Genomic DNA, 7,734 nt, shown 5'->3' with positions numbered 1-7,734 from the left:
AACATGCTCTCTAAGGACACAAAGCAGCTTAAATTACAACTGAAGAGAGAATTTCAAGAGATGGACTGCTGTAAAAACTCACTTTAGGTTTCCAGGGCATCACACATGTTTACCAGTATAAAAACTTTAAAATGAGTTCATCTGACCTTAAGAAGACAGCACAAGGTACATCATATTTATTCAGAGAACTGCCCACGGGTAGAATGAGTAGGAGTCTGGAAGTCGGGGTAGAACTCATTGGTTATGACAGCCAACAAGTTGATTAAAATACACACTGAAATGCTGTAACTTCAAGTCTTGAAGGCTTGTTGATGGACATTTTGGCTTATAAATAGCCTTTAAAAATCCATGTATGGGTAATAACACCATATTTATAGAAATATGTATATGCTCTCCAAAAAGAAACAAACATAATAAACTAGAATGATGTAGACTATTATAAATTGGAAACACTAATCATTTAGCACTGTATTAAAACATATTGGTTGGGCACACTGGCTCACTCTTGTAATTCCTGCCCTTTAGGAGGCCAAGGCGGATGGATCACGTGAGGTCAGGAGTTCAAGACCAGCCTGGGCAACATGGTGAAACTCTGACTCTACCCAAAATACAAAAAATCAGCCAGGCATGATGGTAGCTGCCTTTAATCCCAGCTACTCAGGAGGCTGAGGCAGAAGGACTGCTTGAACCCAAGACGTGAAGGTTGCAGTGAGCCAAGATCATGCCACTGCACTCCAGCTTGGACAACAGAGCAGACTCCATCTCAAAAAACAAACAAACAAACAAAAAAAACTTATCTAGGTCTTCAATGTACTTTTAACTATCAACTATTATATGCACATAATGGCCAATTAAAGAATAACAAAATGACTTGCTCCAATTCTTTTTAATATGTATGATTTAAAAGTAATCTGCAGTCTCCAAAATATATACTAACTGACTAAAAGTTTCAAAATCATTTTAGCATTAACAATGCCAAATGTGAATCAAAATTTTAAAAATAGGACATTAAGCCATTACAAAATATTTCCACTTACAGTATCTTATTTTCATAAGACTTATTCTATTAACAAACAATCCCTATGCTAGATGCAGACAAAAAGGGACACTACTTGGGATTAGCATCCTTATAAAAATTTAAAAAAGGGTGGGGGCTAAGGACTTTAAAGATTTCATAATCAACTAAGGAATACTATTGTAAACTAAAAATATATCTATTTTTTGAGACAGGGTCTCGCTCTGTCAGCCAGACTGGAGTGGCACAATTGCAGCTCACCAGTTTCAAGCTCCCAGGCTCAAGCAATCCTGTCACCTCAGGCTCCCAAGTAGCTGAGACTATACAGGCATGTGCTACCACACCTAGCTAAAAATGATTTTTAGTAACAACAAGGTCTCTACTAAGTTGCTCAGGCTGGTCTCAAACTCCTGGGCTCAAGCGATCCTCCCGCCTCCCAAAGTTCTGGAATTACAAGCATGAGCCACTGGGTCTGGTCAAATGTTTTCAAGTAAGATACCTATGCATATTAAAAGAGGTATGTTCTACGTAAAAGTTTTAACAAATGAGGCAATGGCTGACAGTACTGTGAACAAGTGGAGAAAGGGCCTTGTGTTCCAATTCATCTGTGGAGCCTAAATCGCAATACAGAATGTCTACCATATAAATTACAACTGACTCTAGATTAGGTGTTAATAATCAAAGTTAAATTATGTGCCCAAGGTTACAAAGATGGGAAGTGTATAGCCAGGACTGGAACCTAAGTCTTGCCTTCAAATCAGATAATCAGTTGAACAGTGCTGTTAAGGAAAACACAGAGCTGCAGGTAGCTTTTTCACTCTAGGCCACCCTAATGACTTTATAAATCAAGCATAACCATGAAACTGACTACTGCCAATAGCTTCTGCACTCTCAAGACAAAGCACGTAACACTGAATAATGGGTAAGTTCCTTTTTCCAAACCAGTTTAATGAAATCACAAGAAACAACCAAAATCTAAAAGGCCTCAGGGAAAAATGACATAAAAGACTTAATTCAGTCTAGGAAACAACCTCTTTTTGCCAATAACCTAAAACTATCAGTAAGTTAGGATATTAAAGAAGTACATTTTTTAAAAATCCAAGACATTAGTTAAGTTAAATTTTACTTAAAAAAAAAAAATTCGAGGAACAGGTCTAGCATCAGTATACTTATCTATTTATTACAAATAACAGCAAGCAACCATTACGCACAGAGAAACCCAGCAGAGAGGTAGAGAACCACTGCTTTGAGGTTATGTCTTCAAGTCTGTAACACAGCTGCTGAAATGATACGCTAGTACTAAAAGAAAACACACAAGTAAAGCTTATATTACATTGTACTACATGTTAAGAATCACCAAGCACTAAGATTATACACAACAATCTAAAAATTATGTTGATTGTGTAATATCCACCAGATTTTTACTCTTCCACCCTGTCTGGCCTGGACTCCCCTCAGGCTTGGCCCTATTAACTAAAGCTTGGACTACGAAAAAAGTGGAACAGATTAATCCACTGGCTTAACACTAAAACATGGCCGTGACAGTTGATACCCATCCAGGACCTCTAATGGCACATTAGTCAGGGGAGATGTGAAGAGGCCATGATCACTGAACCAACCAACAGAAAGCATTCTGAAGAATCTGTTGGCATCAAAGAACCCTTCTAAGCAGGCTGGAGTACAGTGGTGTGACCAGACCTCACTATTAACTTCAAATCTCTGGGTTCAAGCAAACCTTCTGCTTCAGCCTCCAGAGTTGCCTAGAACTGCTGATCCATGCACCATGCCCAGCTACTTTTTTTTTTTCTTTTTTGTGGAGACAAGTCTCACTATGTTGCCTCTGCTAAAACTCCTGGCCTCAAGCAATCCCCCCACCTCCCACCTCCAATGCCACCTTAATCAGACCAATCAGGTTTATTAGTGTACCTTCACACACAACACAACTGTATGAAATCAACTTTGCCCTCAGGAAGCCTATAACCTAATCAGGGAAACAAAAGCAACACATGTCAACAAATGCAATACTGTAATGCAGAAAAGAAGCCAGTACAGCTAACCAGAAATACAAAGATCACAGGCAGAAATTTGTCTGAGGAAGTGATCTGAAGGGATGAGTTGTAAGTTGTTCTTTACCTCCTTTATCTTCTATGTTTTTCTGTACATAATGGGTGCTTGCTTTATTTAAATGAGGGCAAAGTCCAGGTCAAACTGGCAATTGCAATAAACAATTTTAGTGAAGATAAAAAACCAAATGGGTTGCTGTTTTGACTTGAGTCCATCAAAGGACCACAGCAAACAGAAAAATAAAGGGGCAAATGGTATCACATTTGCCCAAAAAGATCCCTACCTGTCCACTTAAAAGGGGGGAAGTTCCCTAGGTTCTGTAAAGAAAATAGTGACCAAGATTCAGGAGCATTATTCCCTAATTGTAATCTCTTAGATTAGAAAGTCAATTTGGCTCACACCTATAATCCCAGAGCTTTGGGAGGCCGAGGTGGGTAGATCACCTGAGATCACGAGCTCAAGACCAGCCTGGCCAACATGGAGAAACCCCATCTCTACAAAGAATACAAAATCAGCTGGGCATGGTTGGCGCCTGCCTATAATCCCAGCAATTCAGGAGGTTGAGGCAGGAGAACTGCTTGAACCCGGGAGGCAGAGGTTGCGGTAAGCCGAGATTGCGCCATTGCACTCCAGCCTGGGCAACAAGAGCCAAACTCCGTCTCAAAAAAAAAAAAGAGTCAATTTCATAAGAGTACAAACCAGAATGGTACAAAGGTACACATTTTGTCAATGAAAACATAAACAAATTTGAAGTTTCTTTAAACATATTAACAAGTTTATTCAGTAGAATGTATGGCCAAAAAGTGTAACCGGCATGCTCATGCCAAAAAAAGAAAGTAACTTAAGTAAGACAAAAATTAGGCCCAAATTCTACTACCAATTAAGCAGCAATTTCAATTTATAAAGTTCTATAACTTTGTACCTTCAACCTACTTTACATTAATTCTCCCCTTCCCCGTGGACCACCACCACAAATGAGAAGCTGTATCTTTTAAAAAATGACCTCAAAACAGCTAATATAATTTCCTAAAACTAATTTATTCAGCATGTTGTTGTTTTTCACAGCCATTAAATCTGCTGGGTCTCACACTCACCCAGTGAGGTAAAATAAAGATTACCCAACCCCATTTTACAGATAAAATAAATGAAAACCAGATAGGGCAAATGACTAGCTCAAAGTCACAAAGCTACTAACTAGTAGTGTGTGAATTTCCAAGCCACTGATGTTTTCACTGCTAGGATGACAACCTTAAAGCAGAATATTAAAACCTTGTCTAGATAACATAAATAAAATAATCTTAAAAGTTACACTGAGGCTGGTGCAGTGGCTCTTGCCTGTAATCCCAGCACTTTGGGAGACCATGGCAGGGGATCACCTGAGGTAGGGAGTTCAAAACCAGCCTGGCCAACATGGTGAAACTCTATCTCCACTAAAAATGCAAAAATTAGCCAGGTGTGGCGGTGCATGCCTGGAATCCCAGCTACTCCAGAGTTTGAGGCAGGAGAATCGCTTGAACCTGGGAGGCAGAAGTTGCACTCCAGCCTGGGTGACAGAGACTCTGTCTTTAAAAAAAAAAAAAAAAAAGTTACAATGGGAAAGGAATCATACATTACTACAAATTTACTTTGCCAGGTGAAAGTACTGATTTTACCGTGGTCTACCTAGCATTCCATTTGTTTTTTAAATCTAACTAGATTAGCACCTTCTGGAACTCTAACTGCCAAAATTGTCCTCAAACTTTGTGAAAGTAAATGGAAAAAAAGAAAAGCCTGTTCATAGGCACAAACTAAATAGTATAAATGTCAGCTGAACAGACTTAAAAACTACTCATACTCCTCAAAAACTGGGAACTGAATGAAAACAATGATAATCTTAATTACAGTTTTCCAATTCTTAGGGATATTGGCACATTCATAGAAAGGCAGACATGTACAAAGCCCATAAACCCCAACCATGTTATGTACAAGATCTTAAACTTAATATAAATGGAATAAAAACTCCCTCAGTCTCACAAAGACGATGGAGTCACAGCAGTTCAAAATTTCTGGGGCTGAACACAGAGCAGGAAGTGTCAAAAAAAAAAAAAAAAAAAAAAAGAATTAGAATTTTGGTATACTCTAAAACTTACACTTAATATTGATCACTTTGCAACGAATATAAGAAAAACAGCCTCAATAAAACCCTCTACAATTTATTGTCTCTAAACCTCTGCTAATTCCATTCCTCAACCCCCCCTGGGGTGTAAATGCGACACACACAGACCTCATATACAGGCCTCTTGCCTTTTTTTCTAACACAACTAGGACCTTTGTTCTGAGCGTCGGTTTTTTACTCCACTCAATAGCTCTTTCAACTTTCTACCCTGTATTTTTTGTTTTGTTTTTAAAGAGGAGACGCTGAGCCTCAACTTGCCAGGTCTTTAAAAAATGAAATGCCAAAAATATCTAATAAGACTCTCGAGAGGAATAGAAAGTTAAACACATCACTAAAGGGCCTACAAAACAGACCAAAGCCCGGAGATCGGGTGATCTGTCAGCCCAGGCAAGACCGAGGACCGCGACCAGGAAGGGAGACAGCAGGAGAGCAGTTAGGCGTCCACTTAGAACGGATTCACTGCGCTATTAACCGTACCCGCCCCCCACCAACCTTTACACACAATTAACTAACGAAGCAATTAAACTATGTCCACCATCAGACTCGATGCTTAGGCTAAACCACCCCCAGACAAAGTAAAACAGCATTATCAAAAAAAAAAAAACATCTATCTTAAGGGTGTGAAAGCTGCCCCTTCCGTTCTCTCCTCATCACGTAGACTAACCAATTCCCTCCTGCACCCCACCAGCAGTTCAAATGTTATTCCCCCTCCCCCGATTTACATGGGTTTTTGTTTTTCCGCATTTTTCCCTCTAAGAAATGAAGGATTTCTCATTCTGAAAAAAGGAAAGACGCCGAGGATAGGATTTGAGATTTTACTATCTCCGTTATTCGAACTCCCCTCTAACTTGCCCCTGTACTTGAAACCCACTCACTATGGAGAAGGAAGGAGAGGGGCTGAACTGATGGACAAACGTTGTAATAGGTTTTATGTAATCCACATATAAATAAATTAATCGCCTGACTCGCTCTGAATGCTAATACGATTGGGGTGACAATTGGCCCACCTCCCTCCACCAAGTCCTAGTTAAACCCACCTACCACCAATTTCCATTCTTATCTATTTAAAAGGATGCTCTATTCTTCTCAGTCAAGTTTCTCGGCTTCTTAGGCCCCCTGCATGCCCCGCTCGTCATCTTCCTCCCTCAGCCTCAACTTCCCACAGCTTAAAAAACTGCCCCGCGCAGACCCAGTCTCCTGGCTCACCCGCCCTCAACCACCCCTCACCGTCGCCCTGTGCAGGAAACCCCTTACTGCGGTCTAAAGTCACTCCGGCCTCTCCCTCCTCTGACCCTCGCTTCCCACAACTGTTGTCACTCGAGCTGCTCCCTAGTTTCCATTTCCGGGCCGTCCATGGCCCCGGAGCCTCCCCTCTCCCGGTTTCCGGGCCCCTCGTCCCATTTCCGGGGAACCCTTGCCGTCTTCACACTCCCCACCTGCACTTCCGGCCCCCCACTTTCTCTCTTCCCAGACACCCTCCAAGCTCCAAAGCCCACTTCCGGCCCCCCTCGACCCCCGCCGAGCTCCCCAACACCCGCAAGCCTTACCCTGCTTCTGTGAAGGGCCCTCTTCATTGCGGGGAGCCGGAGGAGGGACCCAGCGACCCCCACCTCCCGCCGGGCCCCGGTCCCTCCGGCCGCGGCCGCCCTCGAGCGTCTCTCCCGTCAACCCCCGGCCCAGTCCTTCCGCGGCCCCGCCGGCGCCGGGAGCAGGCCAAGCGGGGGCCGAATCGCCGTGATGACACAACCGGGCTTCCTGGGACTTTCTGTTCCAGCTCCTCCCCCCGCCCCCCCAACCACTCAGCCCGGCCCCCTCCCCCCAGGCTTGCCCCCGCCGCCCGGAGCTGCGCCCCAATTACCTAGTTAGGCCCCAAAGTCTCCGGTCCGGACTCGGTGGCGCGGCAGTAACTTCCACTCGCTCCCCCCACCCCCCCCAGCGGCGGCGGCGGCGGCGGCTCCGGGTCCCTTCAATTATCAGCTGAGCCGCAGCACCGCTGCCGGCGTGCGCCTCCGCCCGTGCCGCCTCCCTCCCCGCCCGCTCAGACACCCTCAGGGAACTACTTTGCCCTCAAGCTTCGGATGTCGGGCTTGTCCGCGGGACCGGCCCCGCTGCCTACTGGAGGCCCATCACATCGCCCCTCCCTCCCCTGCCGCCCGGATCGACCCTTTCAGCACCCTCCGATCTCCTCCAGATCTCTTCGAGGGACCAGGAAGGGGACTGTGGAGCTCCGCTTGGTATCCCTCCGCTGGGGTCACCCCCTCCCCTCCGTGGTAGCAGGAACTAATTCCCCTTCGGGTCACCCGGGACCTAGAGCTGGAAATTTCACCGATCAGGGTTCCCTGTGACCCTTGGAAGAAGGCACGATCGCCCCAAGTTAGAAATCCTTCTGCCAGCTCATAAGCGTGGCTCGATTTAAACTAGGGTTTTGGCCCCTTGACCCCACCAAACCCCGCCCCTTCCTGGTTGTCTTAGCGACGGTGGTGGCGTCCCAAGATGGCGT

The 7,734-nt window shown here is 44.4% G+C and overlaps 1 protein-coding gene across 1 annotated transcript in view; it reads right to left on the bottom strand.

Moving 5' to 3' along the window:
- TRIP12 (thyroid hormone receptor interactor 12) overlaps positions 1 to 7,233 on the bottom strand; it is a 164,640-nt gene extending 157,407 nt beyond the window's left edge. Inside the window, exon 1 of the mRNA XM_037738767.1 lies at positions 7,093 to 7,233. The gene's annotated coding sequence lies outside the window, so the exon portion shown is untranslated. The remainder of the gene's footprint in view (positions 1 to 7,092) is intronic.
- Between the last annotated feature and the right edge of the window lie 501 nt (positions 7,234 to 7,734).

Source organism: Cebus imitator, unplaced genomic scaffold (genome assembly GCF_001604975.1).
Source record: "Cebus imitator isolate Cc_AM_T3 unplaced genomic scaffold, Cebus_imitator-1.0 Scaffold57, whole genome shotgun sequence".
Taxonomy (NCBI): Eukaryota; Metazoa; Chordata; class Mammalia; order Primates; family Cebidae; genus Cebus; species Cebus imitator.
This window is presented reverse-complemented; position numbering and strand designations above follow the sequence as displayed.